General features: G+C 38.0%; 3 pseudogenes across 2 annotated transcripts; all 3 read right to left on the bottom strand.

Annotated features, from left to right (window-relative positions):
- Positions 1 to 4,288: 4,288 nt before the first annotated feature.
- Positions 4,289 to 8,744, bottom strand: LOC149197673 (putative apyrase 7 pseudogene; annotated as a pseudogene). The gene is made up of 2 exons (XR_016254779.1): positions 7,887 to 8,744; positions 4,289 to 4,770 (listed from the first exon to the last, which is right to left on the bottom strand). The product of XR_016254779.1 is annotated as a putative apyrase 7 pseudogene (transcript).
- A 3,256-nt stretch (positions 8,745 to 12,000) lies between these two features.
- LOC149197672 (putative apyrase 7 pseudogene) lies at positions 12,001 to 17,387 on the bottom strand (annotated as a pseudogene). The gene is made up of 2 exons (XR_016254778.1): positions 15,604 to 17,387; positions 12,001 to 12,486 (listed from the first exon to the last, which is right to left on the bottom strand). The product of XR_016254778.1 is annotated as a putative apyrase 7 pseudogene (transcript).
- Positions 17,388 to 18,981: 1,594 nt separating this feature from the next.
- Positions 18,982 to 21,556, bottom strand: LOC149197671 (putative apyrase 7 pseudogene; annotated as a pseudogene).
- Positions 21,557 to 25,961: the final 4,405 nt, after the last annotated feature.

Here is a 25,961-nt window from a genome sequence, read left to right as displayed (position 1 = left end):
TTGCTAAGAATTTTTCATTGGTCACACTTCGTGCTCCAATTATTGAGGGATTTAAATATTTGAAATTGAAACTTTTAATCTACAAGGGATTCAGTTCCCAAGTTCCCATTGTAGATGAGGTCACAAAATTAATTATCTATTACCTTGTTAACATTTTATTTGTTCCTCCATAAGTCTTATTAGTCCTACAAAATAAGAATGTTCAGAACATCAATGGCAGTTTGACTCTTAGCCATAAAGTATAACATTTAGAATACTTTTTCTTCAATGTTTTTTTATCAGTAGATAGGTTTGATTTGTCCCAATATTAATATTAAATATGTTGAAGAAAAACCATATTTTATCTCTTGTTGTTTTCGCTACATCGTATTTGTTAAATACTGGTTCTCAATCCTTATTTTAATCCATTTTTTGTTGGTATTCATATGCCTTACATCATCTTACATGTTGTGGATGCACCACATGCTCCCCATTCTTAGAGTCAATACCTTTCTTAGATAATTTGTTCATAAGAATACTTTGTATGCTCGCTCATAATTTAAATTCTTGCATTATTATATTCTTTTGCACACACTTATATATATATATATATATATATACACTCTCATGGATTAGTTTATTTTTCTTCTTTTGTTCACAACAATCCAAATCTACTAGAAGATTCTTTTTGTTATACACAAAATTTCCTCTGGACCCATATTCATATGGAATAATTTGTTTGTATGGAACAGTTTTTCATAAGAATCTTCCACCACTCAACTCTGGCTTATTAGCCTATAAGACGTACCCAACGCATTTTATAATGAGATGGTCTACCAAAATTCCCTTCCATTGTTTTTCTTCATCGAATAGATTACTAGTACACTTCATGATTACATGAAATTATGCATCTTACTTTCATATGTACTTATTTATTTAGCTTCATTGCGGCATCCTTCGTAGGTATGTGATTAATTTTATGCTTAAGAAATTTATAAGCATTTTAGAACTTACTGAAGTTATTATCAAGGAGCTACATTATTCCCTAGATATGGTTGAATGCTATTGACTTCATGTAGCCTGCAAAAACTAATTATTCAATATTTATTCTATTTCTACTCCCGTGATAGTGGATTTTCCTTTTCTTACTCTATAATTTCCAATTCCCGACCAAGTATTGAAGGAAAATTCGATATCTATGCTCGCCATGTCATGTTTAATAGGTACCTCGTTTACACAAACTTTTCTCTACATGGGTTCTGCATCTTATATAATACTAGCATTTGCACCTTATGTTGCAAAGGAAACGCCGTAAGGCATAGAGTGGTAAGGCATAGAGTGGGGAAGAATAGCGACATGTGAATGGGCATTGTTGAAAGCAAGGGTGGACGATAATGTGTATTCTGAAAATGGATATTTTGTTATGGTCAACCTAATGCATTCATTAATTAGATGACAACAAAAAAGTTTCGAGCCCAGGTTGAACCAACACAAATCTTTTCAACCAACACAAATCTTTTCTACAAGACTGAAATTGCCTAAATGATTCCTCAATTAATGGAAATAACCATTTCCCTCCTCTAATACCTAAAATACATTGTAGGAGACCGATTTTTCAAGTAACTTAATATAACTAGCAATTGCCCCAAAAAGTGCAAAGAGAGGTCGATTACAAACAAGTTTTTTTTTGCATAAAGTGTTGAGAATGGAGGATCTCGGATTAGACTTTAGTTGGACTCTGTTGGTTTGGGAGATGTATCATGTGTTACCATTTGTGCATATTATGGGCATAAAGTTGGTTATGATGATGGAGATTATTTTCAACCAATTGTGTGTTGGCAACAACTTTTGTGAATTCCTTGGGTAAGATTCGATCTTCTGGATAACGGAAATTCCAGTGTCCATTTAGTCTATACTAGAGTACAATGATTGTTGGCAAAGCTAAAGAAACTGCCATCAATGTATAGAGCCAATGTAACTGGTAGTCATCATTTTTATCCATACGAACGACGACAACCCCAGGCCACCATTGCTAATTCCCGTCAATAGACGGAGAATTAAATAAACCCAGAAATGCGGCGACATTGCCGTCAAGAAACCAAAAAATGGCATTGCAGATGCAGACCAACTTCAGGACACCCTCACGCCCCAGGGAAGAATCCGATAGATGCCCAAATATCCCTGCACCTGTATCAAAAAATAAATCAGAAACTGAAAGAAAATCTTAATGGCGATCAGCCGTCAGATATAAAAGCGCACAGGAGCTGAAAATATCAATTACCGAGCAAACACCCGACAAAGAACGCAGACTGCAAAAACCCAACTTTGTATTTCTGGCCGCAGACGAGATCCCATCCGCAGACCGTCGAAACCCCGGGGCCTCCGTCCCAGTCCCATGAGGCGGGGTCCATGGAGCATATAGATCCCGTCGGGCTGCAGGATTCGAACCTTGGCTTCACGGAAAGGAAATCCTCTGGAGTTTTCCCTCCATTGCAATGCCAATGGGGTTCATAGTCGGCGAAAATCATGACCATCGTAGGAAAGGCCTCCAGTGTCCGTGCGAGGCTCGACAGCAAGAAATGCTTAATCTGCCACCGCCCAAACAATAACTCAGAAGACACAGAGGCCATTGGGTTGGGAGACAAAAGGACAGTGTGAGGATCAACGACCAAACTTCCTTCAATCGTCTAACACCACAAATCTACGGTCAACAATAAGACACGGCATCGGCTGGGGCAATTCATTTCAAAGGGAAATGCCTTACGGCGTAATGAATTGAATTTTGTATCCCAAACTCGGTCAACAATAAGACACGGCATCGGCTGGGGCAATTCATTTCAAAGGGAAACGCCTTACGGCGTAATGAATTGAATTTTGTATCCCAAACTGTTTTCGAAATTATATCCATATGGATTAACTGTTAATAGTTGTTGTGAAGATCTATGATAAACACTTCACTGTTTTTGTGGAGATCTATGATAAACACTTGCACTAGTGGATCACTTTGAAGAATAACTGCAACCAGGGCAAAGCCATGTCCAAATGACTTGGTCAGCTAGCCAAATAATGCTAGAACATAAATTATAAACTAATGAATATATTCTCTATTCTCAGGAATCCTCTACTTTTTATATTCGGATCATATAGATAATGAGATCAACATATATGAATCAGAATAAGTGATTAATAGACCAACACAAATCCACAATACAACGAAAGTCACCTTCCTGATCTTAAAATGACCTTGCATTCTGCCACCAACCAGCATTTTCTATTAATTAATTTAACAAGAGTTCTCTCTTGTTTATTTAAAGAATAAGAATAAAGAATAAAGAATAAGAATAAAGAATAAGAAAGCTTTCGCCAACAGAGAACGAGAATGCCGAGGAGCCCTGAAATGAGTGACCACAAAGTAGAGCGATCAAGTGAATAACTGGTGTGAATATTCGGCTCACTGTGTACCATGGGTTTTCTGTCACCTTCTTCACCGCCGAATGGATGGACGGCTCTCCTCACCACACCCTACCATCTTCGTCAAGGGACATGATCCGCTTCATAGAGCTCCCTGATGTTCAGATCGAAGGGGATCGAGGCGCCTCAGATAGCTGTCCTCTCTCATCCATCCACAGACGCTTGGCCTCTCTTCGGTGACGCTTGGTTTCTAAAAAGGCCGATGATCTAATGGTTGGAGTTTATTCCATCGTCTAACAATCGATCTAAGGGCCCATAACCAGACACCGCGGCACGGAGGGGAGTTCCTCTCAGAGGGAACGCCTTACGGCGTAATTACGGTATTCCAACCACTATTTTCTGCCATTTTGGCTCCGAAAAATGACATTTCCTAAATTTAAGATCAATTTTCTTTCCTGATTAAAAAATTGAATGATATAAATCAAGTACATTGTTGTAATAATTATTTGCCATTGGTATAAATTTAAATAGTCTAAAAGGTTTGGAGACTAATTGAATCCTATGAACTTGGAGTTTGACTATTAAAGATAACACATGAATGAACTGCCAATGAACTGTGTTCAGAATCTTCCTTTTAACCTCTGAAAAGTAAAGAAACTTTACACTGCCAGGAAAAAACATGGGTCCCAAGAGATTTCGAAATTTCCAAAAAGAATAAAATGATAACTCTATAATATGACATTTGGCTGTCAGCGACCTGAAGTTGAAAAAAAATGTTATTTAAAATGCATTTATGTTACAAATATCCATCAAAGACGCTAAGCGAGATGGATATGCTAACATTACAGATAAAATTAACAAGATCCAACCTTCCGCCAAAATGTAGAGAGACCAAAAATACAATTCGCAATATTTTAGTATATATTTCAGTTGTGCTGTAGGGATCTCCCCTCAATACATAAAGAACCAGCCTAGAGATGCTGCATAAAGCTACACTCGCTTAACAAGTTGATATTCTAGATTCTCCTGTAATGTACACTTTTGAGAAAAGCACAGCCTTTCTCTAAAATCTATATACAGCTTCTAGCCATCACAACTTGACGACATGGCTCTCTAAAACTGATAAACTGAGATCTTCTCTTGATTGTGATCGTCGACTCTGCAACCGCATTTGACCTCTGTGAGGCGTCCACAAGGGTCCAGTATCAGTTTGTATTTGCCCCAAATTGCTTGGAAAACACAATCCAACTGACACAGTTGACTGGTGCTTGAGAGAATCAGCATGTTGCACACTTCCACCCGCAAGGCTTTGCGCAAGTCCAAATGGTTGCTGACACCCTTAATTTGAAGGGCTAAGTGGTATCTTTGCTCTTCCATCCCCTGAAAATAATGAAGAAAAATAATTCCAGTTACATTACAGAATATGATGCTTGGCAAAACACAGACAGAAATCATATACAATTTGCAACATCATGAGTCATAACTGTTTTAATTTCATTTCAAGGAAGAATAAACAACATTATTAGATTTACATGACAAATGAATTTGGAAGGTTTCCTGTGATGAGATCAATAAAGTAGATACAAAATCCTTCTTGTAAAGTAAAACTAAACAATAGAAATCTTAATGGCGACCACATGAATTTCTATCCCATCCAATCAGGATTAGTAGACTGAGCATGTTATTAAAAGAAGCAAAGCTTCTCCCCCGAACCACTTATAGGGAAGGCAGTTTCACAACACATGAGACAGAATAAAATGGGGGAAACTAGTTGAAGGATCAAAGCACCAAAGACAATAGAAAAAGATCTACAAACTGTAGTCCTGGACTTAAATTTCAGTTCAATGATAATACATGAGAAGAGTAGAACATGCAGCCTACCTCCTACAATGGATGTCAGCCCATCCCCTAGAATTGCCTTATTTGATCCTTTTTTAGTTTTTTATAGTAGCTTCAACCACACCAGTTAGCAATTCTGGAAATGAGTTCAAACAACTTTAGGAAAATGGAAAAGAAGAGATGAAATTCCTCATTGTAAATAAATGTTAGTTGCATCAGAACCAAGCCCATAAAAAAAGAAATCCAATCAGATCCAAAACGTATCCATGTTTACAGTATGTGTAAACAAAGCTAAAGCTTTTGGAGAGATGCAAAAGTGGTGAACTTCTATTCGATCCTTGCTAATTCTGTCCATGATATGAACAACTTCCCCATATAACTCCGTTTGTCAAGAATAACTTAGAGCAATGCCTTTGGAGAAAAAAGGAAATGATAAGCAAATAATGAGCATGTAAGAGGTTGGGGAAAGTTAAGCCTAGATCACACGGGAAACACATTCAACTTGAGTTTGTCACCATGTTGATGGTTATCCCCTGGATTAACTACCTACGAAGGTGCACTGTCTTCGATATCTCTTGCATGTAAAATTTTCCCTCAATTTCCAGGATCGAAGAAGTATGCATTGTATTAAATTATAACCAAAATTGGAATCAAACTATTCTAATGTTAAAAACTTCTTCTGAATGTCACTCATCAGAAAAGGAATGCATTGCCATGGATCAGTGGCCAATGAAGAGGAGCATAAAAAAAATAGTGACAAGCATGATCTGCAATGTTACAATTGATGTTATAGCTCAGATCTTTTTGACACATTTCACAAGCAGGGAACAAGGAAAGAATCCTGAGCATATGACCAGAAACAAGGGTCAACTAAGATGCCCTAAGGCACATGCCAAGAAACGTGTTGGTGTGAAAACAGAACTAGAGAGGACACTCCTTTGTGACCAGATGCTGAAAAGAGTCATGGCTATGCAGGTTAGCCCAGTAGCAAATTTAGGCACTATGGATCTGGTCTTGAATAGAAAAAACGAAATAACTAATTGCTAGATTCCTGTTTGCATATTAAATACAAGGGGTGAAAAACATATCATTAATAATTTCTCAGTACTACAAGGTACCTCCAGGGAAATACACTTGCTGTTTCTTCAATTTGGTCGCTTCTTTAACATAGTTACGACACATACTAATGACCACACAACATTTCAAATTCAAGTTAGCCTCTTTTCCTAAATGACTATCTCGTCCATAGAAAAGATCAGCTCTATAAACTCTATTATAAGGTTTATTAAGGAACACACACATGGTATGACTTCTACATTTGAGAAATATATGTGTTTTATAATTAAACAAGCTTTGGGAAGTATCCTGTGTACAGTGTTAAATCTTTTATATTTGCTTTAAGGAAGGCATGCTTTTTGAAATTCATGGAATCTCCAAATGTTTCATTGTCCACTTTGACTGTTTGACATAATCCAACAACGTCAACGATATCATGTAGAATGTCATCGAGTATCCCATTCTTCATATCCACAGTTCTTGACTCACGCAAATGTTGCATCAAAGGCACTTGGTTTCATCCTTGTGAACAAAGCATCCAGGAAGGGAGGCACCTCAGCTCACTTGGAATCCCAGAAACCTGATTATGAGGAAACATTAGATGCAGCCACAATGCCACATTATAATATACCCATTTTCCACACAATACTGCCATAGGTGTTCCCAATCATCTGAAACACTTCATAGACTTTAAACCTGTTCTGCATTTAATTGTGTAGTAATCACAAAAATGAAAAATGTGGAACAACAATAGCCAAACATATCAAGAGCCCATGAGCTTTTAGTCTTGAACAGCTCATGACCTGAGGATGCCTCTTCTGTGGTTTTACCCTTGTTGAGATTAGTGGAACATGAGAAAATTAATTGACATCCTCAACGGGAGTGAGCTGACTTTATTCCACATACTACAGGTTCACATGTACAGATCCTTTGTTGTGTGTTATTTTTTCATGGAACAAATCATCATCATGAGTATAGTTACAGAAATTATAAACTATTGCTAATACTCAGCTGAGCACTAGTCCAAACTAATCGTATTAATCTTCTCAAAACCTTTGGCAAACCAAAGACAACCAAGCATGGCACTCAAGCAACAAACACTTGTAAATTCAATAAGAAACTTAAGTGAAAATTTTATGCAAAAACAGGGGAATCAACATTTCTGTAACCACGGAGGTTAAAAACTTGACATAAGCATAAGATGCAGCGAAGAGTAATAAATGCATAGCCTCTGAAAGAAAAGAGAATTAAAAGGCAACATAAACACAAACATATAGAGGCAGATTGTCAAGTGAGTGAAGGAAAAGAAAAATGATCAATTAAGATTATTCAATTGGTAAAATAAGTTTTTTCTGAGTTAAGGATTCTGTGATGTGAATAACTTTGATTAATTTTTTTTGGATCCATCACACTGAGTTTTTTGAGTTGATATTTGGAGGCTTCGAGCCAGCAAGTGTTTTTTGAGTCCTGATGGTGAGCCACTCTGGCTGGATCAAAATGTCAACTCAAAAACTCACTGTGATGGATCTGGAAGAATTTAATCAAAATGGCAAAAGAACTGTTGAAGATGAATAATTTAAAGTTTCAGTTACAGAGCTTACCAGAACGACTTGGAGAAATTCCATTACCGATGGAACAATGCAGCACCTAAAGTCCAAGTAATGCTACCAGACCCCACAACTACTTGTTGCTCCTTCAATTGCAAACCATCTCTCAGGAGTGATACTATATATGGAGCACGAAAACAATATTGTTCTATAAAAGGCTGTGGAACAACACTCCGCTCAGCATCTTGCCAAGTTTTAGTGCAGAACTCCCGACCCTTCTCTAGAACATCATTAAATGAAGCAGCAGCAGATAGATTAAAAAACTTGAACACAACAAAGAAACCTGACATAGCATAGAATTGCCCTTGAGATTGTTGCTGCTGATCACTGATAGCACAAGGATGTTGTTTGCAGTCTGTCCCTGCCCCCGAATGTGACCATTCAGAGGCATTTATGGTTGATTTCGCTAGAGCTTCACATTCTTCCCAGTTGGGCTCACCAATCAACTCAAGCCCTACTCGAGATTCTTCTTTACTTATGTCTCTTCTACCAACCAGAGGACTTCCATTCTGGAGTAAGAAAGAACACTGAGAACATGAGTATTGCTGTCTATAACCAGCATGTATGCAAGGATGATTGAGATGCAACTGACCACCAGAGAATTTCCCACTGTCAGTTTTTAAATTTTTTCTGAGTAGAAGTACAACGGACTTTTCAAAGGCATCATTTAGGCCATAACCTGTAAGAGAATATGCATTTAGATGGCGTTCCATTGTTCCAATGGTCAGATTCAAGCCATATTTAGATTCAAATGTCACCTGTAATGAGGAACCCCCTAAGTCAAGTGCACCAAACGTCTCCAGAATCGGCATATTCTGCAATCTACCCATCATATAATTAAGAGCTACCCATCCATAGAATATACTAAATGAAAAATATTCTTATGAATAAATGACTAATGTACCTCATGCGTGTTGAGTCTCCATCATTGGATGAGTACACTTATTTCAAAAAATGACCTGAGCATATGAGAAAGATGCATCACAAGAGTTGTGTATGTGGATAATGTCAATTATTATTTCTATAATGTGAATCATGGAGGGATGATGATTATTATCTCATGATGCCCATGGCTTCTTTCAGCCTGCCCTTCACCAGGTATCACCGCGGGGACTCCCAAACGAATGGCAGAACGAAGATGCAATACACGGCCGAGGGGATCGAACCCGCGACGTACATATATCTCCAGTTGCTGGAAAAGTAGGACAGAGCCGGCAGCACTGCTATGCCGAGAGAAAAGAAGTAGAAAGTCGACATGCCAACCGGTGCTCTCTTGGACAGTCCGACGGCTTCCGTCGCCAAGACGAACGACGACAACCCCAGGCCACCATTGCTAATTCCCGTCAATAGACGGAGAATTAAATAAACCCAGAAATGCGGCGACATTGCCGTCAAGAAACCAAAAAATGGCATTGCAGATGCAGACCAACTTCAGGACACCCTCACGCCCCAGGGAAGAATCCGATAGATGCCCAGATATCCCTGCACCTGTATCAAAAAATAAATCAGAAACTGAAAGAAAATCTTAATGGCGATCAGCCGTCAGATATAAAAGTGCACAGGAGCTGAAAATATCAATTACCGAGCAAACACCCGACAAAGAACGCAGACTGCAAAAACCCAACTTTGTATTTCTGGCAGCAGACGAGATCCCATCCGCAGACCGTCGAAACCCCGGGGCCTCCGTCCCAGTCCCATGAGGCCGGGTCCATGGAGCATATAGATCCCGTCGGGCTGCAGGATTCGAACCTTGGCTTCACGGAAAGGAAATCCTCTGGAGTTTTCCCTCCATTGCAATGCCAATGGGGTTCATAGTCGGCGAAAATCATGACCATCGTAGGAAAGGCCTCCAGTGTCCGTGCGAGGCTCGACAGCAAGAAATGCTTAATCTGCCACCGCCCGAACAATAACTCAGAAGACACAGAGGCCATTGGGTTGGGAGACAAAAGGACAGTGTGAGGATCAACGACCAAACTTCCTTCAATCGTCTAACACCACAAATCTACGGTCAACAATAAGACACGGCATCGGCTGGGGCAATTCATTTCAAAGGGAAATGCCTTACGGCGTAATGAATTGAATTTTGTATCCCAAACACGGTCAACAATAAGACACGGCATCGGCTGGGGCAATTCATTTCAAAGGGAAACGCCTTACAGCGTAATGAATTGAATTTTGTATCCCAAACTGTTTTCGAAATTATATCCATATGGATTAACTGTTAATAGTTGTTGTGAAGATCTATGATAAACACTTCACTGTTTTTGTGGAGATCTATGATAAACACTTGCACTAGTGGATCACTTTGAAGAATACCTGCAACCAGGGCAAAGCCATGTCCAAATGACTTGGTCAGCTAGCCAAATAATGCTAGAACATAAATTATAAACTAATGAATATATTCTCTATTCTCAGGAATCCTCTACTTTTTATATTCGGATCATATAGATAATGAGATCAACATATATGAATCAGAATAAGTGATTAATAAACCAACACAAATCCACAATACAACGAAAGTCACCTTCCTGATCTTAAAATGACCTTGCATTCTGCCACCAACCAGCATTTTCTATTAATTAATTTAACAAGAGTTCTCTCTTGTTTATTTAAACTGCATGACTCCATTCCATTAGGCCTGCACAAAATTTAATTTGAATATTATTAAATGCAGGCCTGCTAATGGTGATGGAGTAGTTGATGGCCACCATTTCCAAATCTTATATTAAGTCGTAGAGATGGAAATCGTGCTATAAATATATATATATATATAGTTAGTCACATTAGCAATTATAATTCAATGGTGCTCACAGGACCAGAAAGTCAGGGATTAGTGAATATGAGACAGAGGAGGAATCCTTACAGATGAGGACTAATGAAAACATGTTAGTGAATAGAAGCTTGAGTCAAAAGTACAGTCCCAAGTCTTTCGAGGAACTGGTTGGGCAGAGCATTATTGCTCAAGCTCTTTCCAGTGCAATTAACAAAGATAAGATTGCACCCTTTTATCTTTTTCATGGGCCCTGAGGTACAGGGAAGACATCTGCTGCAAGAATATTTGGTTTTTCTTTGAATTGCATGGCTGATTGCAATGCAAAGCCCTGTGGAAATTGCAACGGGGGAAAGAATAAGAATAAAGAATAAGAAAGCTTTCGCCAACAGAGAACGAGAATGCCGAGGAGCCCTGAAATGAGTGACCACAAAGTAGAGCGATCAAGTGAAGAACTGGTGTGAACTGGTGTGAATATTGGGCTCACTGTGTACCATGGGTTTTCTGTCACCTTCTTCACCGCCGAATGGATGGACGGCTCTCCTCACCACACCCTGCCATCTTCGTCAAGGGACATGATCCGCTTCATAGAGCTCCCTGATGTTCAGATCGAAGGGGATCGAGGCGCCTCAGATTGCTGTCCTCTCTCATCCATCCACAGACGCTTGGCCTCTCTTCGGTGACGCTTGGTTTCTAAAAAGGCCGATGATCTAATGGTTGGAGTTTATTCCATCGTCTAACAATCGATCTAAGGGCCCATAACCAGACACCGCGGCACGGAGGGGAGTTCCTCTCAGAGGGAACGCCTTACGGTGTAATTACGGTATTCCAACCACTATTTTCTGCCATTTTGGCTCCGAAAAATGACATTTCCTAAATTTAAGATCAATTTTCTTTCCTGATTAAAAAATTGAATGATATAAATCAAGTACATTGTTGTAATAATTATTTGCCATTGGTATAAATTTAAATAGTCTAAAAGGTTTGGAGACTAATTGAATCCTATGAACTTGGAGTTTGACTATTAAAGATAACACATGAATGAACTGCCAATGAACTATGTTCAGAATCTTCCTTTTAACCTCTGAAAAGTAAAGAAACTTTACACTGCCAGGAAACAACACGGGTCCCAAGAGATTTCGAAATTTCCAAAAAGAATAAAATGATAACTCTATAATATGACATTTGGCTGTCAGCGACCTGAAGTTGAAAAAAAAATGTTATTTAAAATGCATTTATGTTACAAATATCCATCAAAGACGCTAAGCGAGATGAATATGCTAACATTACAGATAAAATTAACAAGATCCAACCATCCGCCAAAATGTAGAGAGACCAAAAATACAATTCGCAATATTTTAGTATATATTTCAGTTGTGCTGTAGGGATCTCCCCTCAATACATAAAGAACCAGCCCAGAGATGCTGCATAAAGCTACACTCGCTTAACAAGTTGATATTCCAGATTCTCCTGTAATGTACACTTTTGAGAAAAGCACAGCCTTTCTCTAAAATCTATATACAGCTTCTAGCCATCACAACTTGACGACATGGCTCTCTAAAACTGATAAACTGAGATCTTCTCTTGATTGTGATCGTCGACTCTGCAACCGCATTTGACCTCTGTGAGGCGTCCACAAGGGTCCAGTATCAGTTTGTATTTGCCCCAAATTGCTTGGAAAACACAATCCAACTGACACAGTTGACTGGTGCTTGAGAGAATCAGCATGTTGCATACTTCCACCCGCAAGGCTTTGCGCAAGTCCAAATGGTTGCTGACACCCTGAATTTGAAGGGCTAAGTGGTATCTTTGCTCTTCCATCCCCTGAAAATAATGAAGAAAAATAATTCCAGTTACATTACAGAATATGATGCCTGGGAAAACACAGACAGAAATCATATACAATTTGCAACATCATGATTCATAACTGTTTTAATTTCATTTCAAGGAAGAATAAACAACATTATTAGAATTACATGACAAATGAATTTGGAAGGTTTCCTGTGATGAGATCAATAAAGTAGATACAAAATCCTTCTTGTAAAGTAAAACTAAACAATAGAAATCTTAATGGCGACCACATGAATTTCTATCCCATCCAATCAGGATTAGTAGACTGAGCATGTTATTAAAAGAAGCAAAGCTTCTCCCCCGAACCACTTATAGGGAAGGCAGTTTCACAACACATGAGACAGAATAAAATGGGGGAAACTAGTTGAAGGATCAAAGCACCAAAGACAATAGAAACAGATCTACAAACTGTAGTCCTGGACTTAAATTTCAGTTCAATGATAATACATGAGAAGAGTAGAACATGCAGCCTACCTCCTACAATGGATGTCAGCCCATCCCCTAGAATTGCCTTATTTGATCCTTTTTTAGTTTTTTATAGTAGCTTCAACCACACCAGTTAGCAATTCTAGAAATGAGTTTAAACAACTTTAGGAAAATGGAAAAGAAGAGATGAAATTCCTCATTGTAAATAAATGTCAGTTGCATCAGAACCAAGCCCATAAAAAAAGAAATCCAATCAGATCCAAAACGTATCCATGTTTACAGTATGTGTAAACAAAGCTAAAGCTTTTGGAGAGATGCAAAAGTGGTGAACTTCTATTCGATCCTTGCTAATTCTGTCCATGATATGAACAACTTCCCCATATAACTCCGTTTGTCAAGAATAACTTAGAGCAATGCCTTTGGAGAAAAAAGGAAATGATAAACAAATAATGAGCATGTAAGAGGTTGGGGAAAGTTAAGCCTAGATCACACGGGAAACACATTCAACTTGAGTTTGTCACCATGTTGATGGTTATCCCCTGGATTAACTACCTACGAAGGTGCCCTGTCTTCGATATCTCTTGCATGTAAAATTTTCCCTCAATTTCCAGGATCGAAGAAGTATGCATTGTATTAAATTATAACCAAAATTGGAATCAAACTATTCTAATGTTAAAAACTTCTTCTGAATGTCACTCATCAGAAAAGGAATGCATTGCCATGGATCAGTGGCCAATGAAGAGGAGCATAAAAAAAATAGTGACAAGCATGATCTGCAATGTTACAATTGATGTTATAGCTCAGATCTTTTTGACACATTTCACAAGCAGGGAACAAGGAAAGAATCCTGAGCATATGACCAGAAACAAGGGTCAACTAAGATGCCCTAAGGCACATGCCAAGAAACATGTTGGTGTGAAAACAGAACTAGAGAGGACACTCCTTTGTGACCAGATGCTGAAAAGAGTCATGGCTATGCAGGTTAGCCCAGTAGCAAATTTAGGCACTATGGATCTGGTCTTGAATAGAAAAAACGAAATAACTAATTGCTAGATTCCTGTTTGCATATTAAATACAAGGGGTGAAAAACATATCATTAATAATTTCTCAGTACTACAAGGTACCTCCAGGGAAATACACTTGCTGTTTCTTCAATTTGGTCGCTTCTTTAACATAGTTACGACACATACTAATGACCACACAACATTTCAAATTCAAGTTAGCCTCTTTTCCTAAATGACTATCTCGTCCGTAGAAAAGATCAGCTCTATAAACTCTATTATAAGGTTTATTAAGGAACACACACATGGTATGACTTCTACATTTGAGAAATATATGTGTTTTATAATTAAACAAGCTTTGGGAAGTATCCTGTGTACAGTGTTAAATCTTTTATATTTGCTTTAAGGAAGGCATGCTTTTTGAAATTCATGGAATCTCCAAATGTTTCATTTTCCACTTTGACTGTTTGACATAATCCAACAACGTCAACGATATCATGTAGAATGTCATCGAGTATCCCATTCTTCATATCCACAGTTCTTGACTCACGCAAATGGTGCATCAAAGGCACTTGGTTTCATCCTTGTGAACAAAGCATCCAGGAAGGGAGGCACCTCAGCTCACTTGGAATCCCAGAAACCTGATTATGAGGAAACATTAGATGCAGCCACAATGCCACATTATAATATACCCATTTTCCACACAATATTGCCATAGGTGTTCCCAATCATCTGAAACACTTCATAGACTTTAAACCTGTTCTGCATTTAATTGTGTAGTAATCACAAAAATGAAAAATGTGGAACAGCAATAGCCAAACATATCAAGAGCCCATGAGCTTTTAGTCTTGAACAGCTCATGACCTGAGGATGCCTCTTCTGTGGTTTTACCCTTGTTGAGATTAGTGGAACATGAGAAAATTAATTGACATCCTCAACGGGAGTGAGCTGACTTTATTCCACATACTACAGGTTCACATGTACAGATCCTTTGTTGTGTGTTATTTTTTCATGGAACAAATCATCATCATGAGTATAGTTACAGAAATTATAAACTATTGCTAATACTCAGCTGAGCACTAGTCCAAACTAATCGTATTAATCTTCTCAAAACCTTTGGCAAACCAAAGACAACCAAGCATGGCACTCAAGCAACAAACACTTGTAAATTCAATAAGAAACTTAAGTGAAAATTTTATGCAAAAACAGGGGAATCAACATTTCTGTAACCACGGAGGTTAAAAACTTGACATAAGCATAAGATGCAGCGAAGAGTAATAAATGCATAGCCTCTGAAAGAAAAGAGAATTAAAAGGCAACATAAACACAAACATATAGAGGCAGATTGTCAAGTGAGTGAAGGAAAAGAAAAATGATCAATTAAGATTATTCAATTGGTAAAATAAGTTTTTTCTGAGTTAAGGATTCTGTGATGTGAATAACTTTGATTAATTTTTTTTGGATCCATCACACTGAGTTTTTTGAGTTGATATTTGGAGGCTTCGAGCCAGCAAGTGTTTTTTGAGTCCTGATGGTGAGCCACTCTGGCTGGATCAAAATGTCAACTCAAAAAACTCACTGTGATGGATCTGGAAGAATTTAATCAAAATGGCAAAAAAACTGTTGAAGATGAATAATTTAAAGTTTCAGTTACAGAGCTTACCAGAACGACTTGGAGAAATTCCATTACCGATGGAACAATGCAGCACCTAAAGTCCAAGTAATGCTACCAGACCCCACAACTACTTGTTGCTCCTTCAATTGCAAACCATCCCTCAGGAGTGATACTATATATGGAGCACGAAAACAATATTCTATAAAAAGCTGTGGAACAACACTCCGCTCAGCATCTTGCCAAGTTTTAGTGCAGAACTCCCGACCCTTCTCTAGAACATCATTAAATGAAGCAGCAGCTGATAGATTAAAAAACTTGAACACAACAAAGAAACCTGACATAGCATAGAATTTCCCTTGAGATTGTTGCTGCTGATCACTGATAGCACAAGGATGTTGTTTGCAGTCTGTCCCTGCCCCCGAATGTGACCATTCAGAGGCATTTATGGTTGATTTCGCTAGAGCTTCACATTCTTCCCAGTTGGGCTCACCAATCAACTCAAGCCCTACTCGAGATTCTTCTTTACTTATGTCTCTTCCACCAACCATAGGACTTCCATTCTGGAGTAAGAAAGAACACTGAGAACATGAGTATTGCTGTCTATAACCAGCATGTATGCAAGGATGATTGAGATGCAACTGACCACCAGAGAATTTCCCACTGTCAGTTTTTAAATTTTTTCTGAGTAGAAGTACAACGGACTTTTCAAAGGCATCATTTAGGCCATAACCTGTAAGAGAATATGCATTTAGATGGCGTTCCATTGTTCCAATGGTCAGATTCAAGCCATATTTAGATTCAAATGTCACCTGTAATGAGGAACCCCCTAAGTCAAGTGCACCAAACGTCTCCAGAATCGGCATATTCTGCAATCTACCCATCATATAATTAAGAGCTACCCATCCATAGTAAGCCTCTTCTACCCCAGTAATTATCCTAACCCAGGTTCTTCGACACATAAATGGAGATTCTTCTAGAATTGACCATGCCTTGTCCAGGATCCATTCTGAATCTGAACTTGGCATCCTGCGAAGCCCTGCTGTGGCCAAAAGGAAAAGAGGGCTATTTTTATGAGCATGAGCCGGTATTTGCTTTTCAGCCCACTGGAGCAATGGTTCCATGGCTGACCTCAACCCTGATTCATTGTGTAAAAGTTTATCAAAACCAGGTTCAGTTTCCATGCGATGATAAGCTCGACCATTCTGTTGCCTTGACTTGCCATCAGTACCTTCAGGAAATGGGCGCAGCACCATTGGAAGACTCCCTTGATGCTTGCCATCATTCCGCACCCACTCATACACATAAACTCGGGTACCAGTGCTCCCACAGTCCAAAACTATAGAAAAATGTGATGCCTCTGTACTTCGATAAGATTTTAACCAACCAAATCCCGCAATGATCAGAATTAAAAGCATTAAGAGAAGTAAAAACCCAACAACCACCTTTAACCAGCATTGTTTTCTCAATGGTGTTGAAGGTAGGCCCTTCTCCTTTGAAAAGCTAGTGCCTCCTCCTGTGCCCTCCCTTATCGATGAAGGTTTTGTTCGAAGAATACCAGCACCGCTCAAGGCTAAATCCCCTTCTTCAGAACCAACCTTGCGGTATGTTGAGAAGTCTTGGAGAGACGATGAAAGCCGCAGGCCACCTGTCTTTCCATAACCTGCCCATGCAGACCTGAAGGGTGAAGCTAAGAGCGGCAATGCAGAAGATGAAACAGAAGAGCCAGAAGCTGATGAAGATGCAGAGAAATGACTCGCCGATGATCTAATGGTTGGAGTTTATTTCATCGTCTAACAATCAATCTAAGGGCCCATAACGAGACACCGCGGCACGGAGGGGAGTTCCTCTCAGAGGGAACGCCTTACGGCATAAAGATCCAAAACGTATCCATGTTTACAGTATGTGTAAACAAAGCTAAAGCTTTTGGAGAGATGCAAAAGTGGTGAACTTCTATTCGATCCTTGCTAATTCTGTCCATGATATGAACAACTTCCCCATATAACTCCGTTTGTCAAGAATAACTTAGAGCAATGCCTTTGGAGAAAAAAGGAAATGATAAGCAAATAATGAGCATGTAAGAGGTTGGGGAAAGTTAAGCCTAGATCACATGGGAAACACATTCAACTTGAGTTTGTCACCATGTTGATGGTTATCCCCTGGATTAACTACCTACGAAGGTGCACTGTCTTCGATATCTCTTGCATGTAAAATTTTCCCTCAATTTCCAGGATCGAAGAAGTATGCATTGTATTAAATTATAACCAAAATTGGAATCAAACTATTCTAATGTTAAAAACTTCTTCTGAATGTCACTCATCAGAAAAGGAATGCATTGCCATGGATCAGTGGCCAATGAAGAGGAGCATAAAAAAAATAGTGACAAGCATGATCTGCAATGTTACAATTGATGTTATAGCTCAGATCTTTTTGACACATTTCACAAGCAGGGAACAAGGAAAGAATCCTGAGCATATGACCAGAAACAAGGGTCAACTAAGATTCCCTAAGGCACATGCCAAGAAACGTGTTGGTGTGAAAACAGAACTAGAGAGGACACTCCTTTGTGACCAGATGCTGAAAAGAGTCATGGCTATGCAGGTTAGCCCAGTAGCAAATTTAGGCACTATGGATCTGGTCTTGAATAGAAAAAACGAAATAACTAATTGCTAGATTCCTGTTTGCATATTAAATACAAGGGGTGAAAAACATATCATTAATAATTTCTCAGTACTACAAGGTACCTCCAGGGAAATACACTTGTTGTTTCTTCAATTTGGTCGCTTCTTTAACATAGTTACGACACATACTAATGACCACACAACATTTCAAATTCAAGTTAGCCTCTTTTCCTAAATGACTATCTCGTCCGTAGAAAAGATCAGCTCTATAAACTCTATTATAAGGTTTATTAAGGAACACACACATGGTATGACTTCTACATTTGAGAAATATATGTGTTTTATAATTAAACAAGCTTTGGGAAGTATCCTGTGTACAGTGTTAAATCTTTTATATTTGCTTTAAGGAAGGCATGCTTTTTGAAATTCATGGAATCTCCAAATGTTTCATTGTCCACTTTGACTGTTTGACATAATCCAACAACGTCAACGATATCATGTAGAATGTCATCGAGTATCCCATTCTTCATATCCACAGTTCTTGACTCACGCAAATGGTGCATCAAAGGCACTTGGTTTCATCCTTGTGAACAAAGCATCCAGGAAGGGAGGCACCTCAGCTCACTTGGAATCCCAGAAACCTGATTATGAGGAAACATTAGATGCAGCCACAATGCCACATTATAATATACCCATTTTCCACACAATACTGCCATAGGTGTTCCCAATCATCTGAAACACTTCATAGACTTTAAACCTGTTCTGCATTTAATTGTGTAGTAATCACAAAATGAAAAATGTGGAACAGCAATAGCCAAACATATCAAGAGCCCATGAGCTTTTAGTCTTGAACAGCTCATGACCTGAGGATGCCTCTTCTGTGGTTTTACCCTTGTTGAGATTAGTGGAACATGAGAAAATTAATTGACATCCTCAACGGGAGTGAGCTGACTTTATTCCACATACTACAGGTTCACATGTACAGATCCTTTGTTGTGTGTTATTTTTTCATGGAACAAATCATCATCATGAGTATAGTTACAGAAATTATAAACTATTGCTAATACTCAGCTGAGCACTAGTCCAAACTAATCGTATTAATCTTCTCAAAACCTTTGGCAAACCAAAGACAACCAAGCATGGCACTCAAGCAACAAACACTTGTAAATTCAATAAGAAACTTAAGTGAAAATTTTATGCAAAAACAGGGGAATCAACATTTCTGTAACCACGGAGGTTAAAAACTTGACATAAGCATAAGATGCAGCGAAGAGTAATAAATGCATAGCCTCTGAAAGAAAAGAGAATTAAAAGGCAACATAAACACAAACATATAGAGGCAGATTGTCAAGTGAGTGAAGGAAAAGAAAAATGATCAATTAAGATTATTCAATTGGTAAAATAAGTTTTTTCTGAGTTAAGGATTCTGTGATGTGAATAACTTTGATTAATTTTTTTTGGATCCATCACACTGAGTTTTTTGAGTTGATATTTGGAGGCTTCGAGCCAGCAAGTGTTTTTTGAGTCCTGATGGTGAGCCACTCTGGCTGGATCAAAATGTCAACTCAAAAAACTCACTGTGATGGATCTGGAAGAATTTAATCAAAATGGCAAAAAAACTGTTGAAGATGAATAATTTAAAGTTTCAGTTACAGAGCTTACCAGAACGACTTGGAGAAATTCCATTACCGATGGAACAATGCAGCACCTAAAGTCCAAGTAATGCTACCAGACCCCACAACTACTTGTTGCTCCTTCAATTGCAAACCATCTCTCAGGAGTGATACTATATATGGAGCACGAAAACAATATTGTTCTATAAAAAGCTGTGGAACAACACTCCGCTCAGCATCTTGCCAAGTTTTAGTGCAGAACTCCCGACCCTTCTCTAGAACATCATTAAATGAAGCAGCAACAGATAGATTAAAAAACTTGAACACAACAAAGAAACCTGACATAGCATAGAATTGCCCTTGAGATTGTTGCTGCTGATCACTGATAGCACAAGGATGTTGTTTGCAGTCTGTCCCTGCCCCCGAATGTGACCATTCAGAGGCATTTATGGTTGATTTCGCTAGAGCCTCACATTCTTCCCAGTTGGGCTCACCAATAAACTCAAGCCCTACTCGAGATTCTTCTTTACTTATGTCTCTTCCACCAACTAGAGGACTTCCATTCTGGAGTAAGAAAGAACACTGAGAACATGAGTATTGCTGTCTATAACCAGCATGTATGCAAGGATGATTGAGATGCAACTGACCACCAGAGAATTTCCCACTGTCAGTTTTTAAATTTTTTCTGAGTAGAAGTACAACGGACTTTTCAAAGGCATCATTTAGGCCATAACCTGTAAGAGAATATGCATTTAGATGGCGTTCCATTGTTCCAATGGTCAGATTCAAGCCATATTTAGATTCAAATGTCACCTGTAATGAGGAACCCCCTAAGTCAAGTGCACCAAACGTCTCCAGAATCGGCATATTCTGCAATCTACCCATCATATAATTAAGAGCTACCCATCCATAGTAAGCCTCTTCTACCCCAGTAATTATCCTAACCCAGTTTCTTCGACACATAAATGGAGATTCTTCTAGAATTGACCATGCCTTGTCCAGGATCCATTCTGAATCTGAACTTGGCATCCTGCGAAGCCCTGCTGTGGCCAAAAGGAAAAGAGGGCTATTTTTATGAGCATGAGCCGGTATTTGCTTTTCAGCCCACTGGAGCAGTGGTTCCATGGCTGACCTCAACCCTGATTCATTGTGTAAAAGTTTATCAAAACCAGGTTCAGTTTCCATGCGATGATAAGCTCGACCATTCTGTTGCCTTGACTTGCCATCAGTACCTTCAGGAAATGGGCGCAACACCATTGGAAGACTCCCTTGATGCTTGCCATCATTCCGCACCCACTCATACACATAAACTCGGGTACCAGTGCTCCCACAGTCCAAAACTATAGAAAAATGTGATGCCTCTGTACTCCGATAAGATTTTAACCAACCAAATCCCGCAATGATCAGAATTAAAAGCATTAAGAGAAGTAAAAACCCAACAGCCACCTTTAACCAGCATTGTTTTCTCAATGGTGTTGAAGGTAGGCCCTTCTCCTTTGAAAAGCTAGTGCCTCCTCCTGTGCCCTCCCTTATCGATGAAGGTTTTGTTCGAAGAATACCAACACCGCTCAAGGCTAAATCCCCTTCTTCAGAACCAACCTTGCGGTATGTTGAGAAGTCTTGGAGAGACGATGAAAGCCGCAGGCCACCTGTCTTTCCATAACCTGCCCATGCAGACCTGAAGGGTGAAGCTAAGGGCGGCAATGCAGAAGATGAAACAGAAGAGCCAGAAGCTGATGAAGATGCAGAGAAATGACTCGCCGATGATCTAATGGTTGGAGTTTATTTCATCGTCTAACAATCTATCTAAGGGCCCATAACGAGACACCGCGGCACGGAGGGGAGTTCCTCTCAGAGGGAACGCCTTACGGCGTAACAGAGGGAACGCCTTACGGCGTAATTATTTGTTACTAGATTTATGTCACCTCACAAATTTTCCTGTATAGTATTTCCTTCCTATCGCTCTTGTGTTTCTTCCCAAATATCTCTCTATCCCAACTTTTTTGTTGTTAACATTATTTATTTGTACATGTCTTGAATTTAACATTTAAAATATCATCTTTCTAAAATGATTTCCTTGAGTGTAAGGCAATTATTCATTGTATAATTATAATAATTTATCAAATCCCATAGACCTGTTTCACAGAACAAAACACTCAGAAGATAAATTCTCCTTTTATATATATCTTCCATTTCCATCAGATAGAGAAATATATTTAAATAACAATTTGTATATAGTGGTAGGCTATAAAGTATTTTCCAGCTTCTATACTAATAGATACTTCAGTTTATAGAAACTTATTGTATACCCCTTCTTTTATGTTAACCTTTTTGAGGTATTGTTCCTTATCCCCTTCCTTACAACAACCTTTATTTGGTTTTTTTTTTTGTGTTCTGCTTTTGTTACATTTAGCACCAACAATGGAAGCGCTTCTTATATTATTATATCCTACTCACTTCATGTGCAAACTCAAGGTGGCCTAATAGAAATTTTGTGTATGGAGTAACAATATTGTTGCTTTATTGAGTTTATAATACTCAATACCAAGCACAAGTGCATAATCTTTCAACAAGATAAGTACATCTAATACTTTTTTTTTCCTATTTTCTCTGTATAATTGCTAGATTAAAACTAGAGACGTTTCTCCTTTTAGCATAGCTATCAACAACACATTCTTTATCCACTAGTTTAGCAGTGTCTTTATTACTGGTTAATTCCAATTTTCATGTCTTTTATTGACTCCAACAAATATGTTGTAGAGGGTGAAACTTCATTGTCTATTCACACCTAGGTCTGATCTAGATACTATTCATTCCATCTATCATAGAATAGTAACCTTCTCAATCACAAAAGATTGATTTATAATTTTCTTCCATTCTTCACTTTCCTTGCATCTCTCTTAAGTATCTTATTACATAATCATATCAACATTTCTTTTCATGTTGTGGTTTTCCCTTAAGCCTAGTTTTTGAACTTGGCTTTGATACCATATGTAACGTACCTATCTCCCACACATTTTTTTATATGTTATATTTAGCCATCTAGAAATGTTTCTCATTTGTGCGTTTCTATTTTAATGTATTATGTATCTTCCACATTGGAATGTAATAGTTTTCAATTTTTACCTGCATAATTATCTACTCCCATTTTCAACCTTACCATATTCATTTTTTAAGGTTTTTTTTTCGATGTATCTATCTTGGAATATATATATAGTGCCCTAATGGGCCTATAGATTCATATTACGTAGGGGCTAGCATTATATCCAACCCTCCAAGTGAATACTAAATGTCCCTTAAGGTTTATTATAATTAAATTGAAACTTGCATTCGTGAATTGTGGATTTTTCTTAACACGTTGTGGCCATTGATGACCACTTGGCATGTTTTTCGATGTATCTATCTTGGAGAATATATATATATATATATCGCCCTAATGGGTCTATAGATTCATATTACGTAGGGGCTAGCATTATATCCAACCCTCCAAGTGAATACTAAATGTCCCTTAAAGTTTATTATAATTAAATTGAAACTTGCATTCGTGAATTATGGATTTTTCTTAACACGTTGTGGCGAGTGATGACCACTTGGCATGTCTAGCCTAGTCCACAAGGCATTTCCCATGTGATTATCACATGAAAACTTGTACTTTGAAATCCAAAACATAGCATGAATGTTTAATTTTTTTGCCTTAACTGTGCATTGGAAAGGCACAAGATTTACTTTATATAAATATTCCACTTCCATGGTCACTAGGGTGAAATTTGTAACTTTTTAATACTACTAACCATCTCCATCCCACCTAATTCTTACGTTATTTGGCCTCTTCTTAGATTAAAGATTCAACCCCTTTTTGTTTGGTTGGATTATTGTGCCTACCTATGACTTGCTATGGTATATTTCCACAGATTTCCCCTTACTTACTCATTGGGATACCTAGTTACACTTTGGGTTAATGACTTTAAGTGACAATTATCCACTCTGATACAAATTTTCATGTGGGATTAGATGTTTAATGAACCAACATTCCTAGGGTAGGGTGATACCAATAGGCACCAGCAACGCCTTCACTACTTCTGTGATCTTCATGCGATAGGTAGTACTGAGCTAATTTGGATGGTAGAGATTCTACCCCGCTGATCTAATGGTGGATATTTTTATCATCTTACCCTAATATTTTAAACGTTACAATTATTTCAACTTGCTTATGTTTCACCGCCTGAGAAATATAACATGTCGAACAACACCAGGGAAGACGTTATTACTGTGGAAGTTGTTTTGTCACACCCAAGTTTGACAAGTCGCGACCTCTCGATTTCGGTTAGACTCTAAAAGTACGAGAAGTGATTTTTTTATTAGAATGTTGTTGTATTTTCATGTGGTTGAACTCAACTCACTCTATGTTCACTCTTTTTTTTCAACTGTTTTGGTGTTGTCAGGTCCACATAGTCACTATGTAGTTGACCCCGTGGCGCATTTGCGAAGCATTTTCTAATGTCGCATTTCTTTCAAGCAACAAGGGTGTTTTTTTTCCTCGCAGTTTCTTTCTCTAACCGTGTCTATGCTAGCTAAAATTGTCGCCTCAATACTCTGTATTTTCTTCTTTCTAAGTTTAGTGAACATGGTGGCCCTTTCGTTTTCCATTCAGGATTTGGATTGTTTTCTCGTGGAGGAACACCAACTACAGGTGAGATATTAAATGATTTTCGTTGTTTCATTTTTTAAAGGGTTAAGAGGCGTTAGCGAGCTTGACACACAATATTTGGTGTCCTGAAGTTGTCTCAGGAGTTTTACCATTTTGTGGATTATATTTGTAGGCCTCCTATCTTTCTCTTATCACTAGGTAATATATAATTATCCTTCAGGATACTATGTGTTTATTCACCCGCTTAATATGGATGGCATTCTGGAAATTTTCCATAAATGAACACCAGGGTTCTCCCAATTCCAGGTATAGTATCGTTATTTGTGAAGATTTTCTTTTCAGGTTATTTTCCGTCCCTGACGAGAAGCTTTTGGCTACCAAATTACTCATTTTTCTAATATATGATATTCTGGGTACTAGTGCATAATCTGTCTCTTCATGAGCAGTAACCCTTTGCACATTATTTTACACTGATCATATATTTGTTGAAATATGCATGTGGGAGTTATGAAAAATAGTCTTTTCAGGTATATTATGAAGGAAAATTTTAAGGGTGAGAATTTTTCTTGAAGTCTAAAAATATTGGCGAATATAACTAATCTTTAATATGCAAACTATAACATGTTTATTGATATATTTGTAAAATTATTAAATTTATAATGATTTTATATATATTCTTTATATAATGTTGGCAATTTTTAAGGTAAAATAATTTTATATTCTAAATTTGGGTGAATCATCTTTTATAAAAATTGAAAATTGGCAAATTTTTTTGTGAAGAAATCATGGAAAATTAGCTCACTAAGTGAATATTAACCCTTCAAATTTTCCAGGTATATTATATCTATTTAACAATTTTTTTTTTTTTTTTTGGGGTTGTGATTTCCAATCAGTTTTACATATGCTATATCTATGCTCATTCAAGCTTTGAATATTGTCTACGGGTATGCATAACTCTGAGGTAGCTCTGAGGGTTTTGTTTTCTTCTTTCGATGAAAAAGAAGTGAGCTTCCCATCTCTGACTTCAGCTTCCGATGGTACAATTCGGTTCCATACTGCACATCATCTCGACTCCCTATAGAGAAAAACACCCAGGCGCACTGAAAATGAATTTATCTACACTCCTTGGCATGCCAGATAACAAGTGTTTTCTATTAGTTCTTCTATTCTGGAGCACAATTTTAGAGTTTAATTGACAATTTTAGTAGGAGTTAAGCGTGTGACCTAGGGTCTTCCACTTATTTGGATCCCATTTACGTTATATGATGAGTTGTATGACTTCATAATTCTGGTATTGACACCTTCAGTTATTGATGTGTATTGAATAAATTTGATGGTAACCCTGTGAGGTTTTCTTTTTGGGTTATACTTTACTATTTCATATTGATTCTAGCATTGTACATGAGACTGTCCAGTAATATGGATAACATTTTGAGTCTAGACAATAATAAGAATTTTTCCAACGAAATTCATGTTATTTTGTTTTACATGTTCTGGTTCTCCGTGATGTATGGTTTCCTTTCTTCG

Source organism: Pinus tabuliformis, chromosome 2_2, assembly GCF_031772625.1.
Source record: "Pinus tabuliformis cultivar Carrire ecotype Pingquan chromosome 2_2, CPIR1, whole genome shotgun sequence".
In the NCBI taxonomy this organism is placed as follows: domain Eukaryota; kingdom Viridiplantae; phylum Streptophyta; class Pinopsida; order Pinales; family Pinaceae; genus Pinus; species Pinus tabuliformis.
This window is presented reverse-complemented; position numbering and strand designations above follow the sequence as displayed.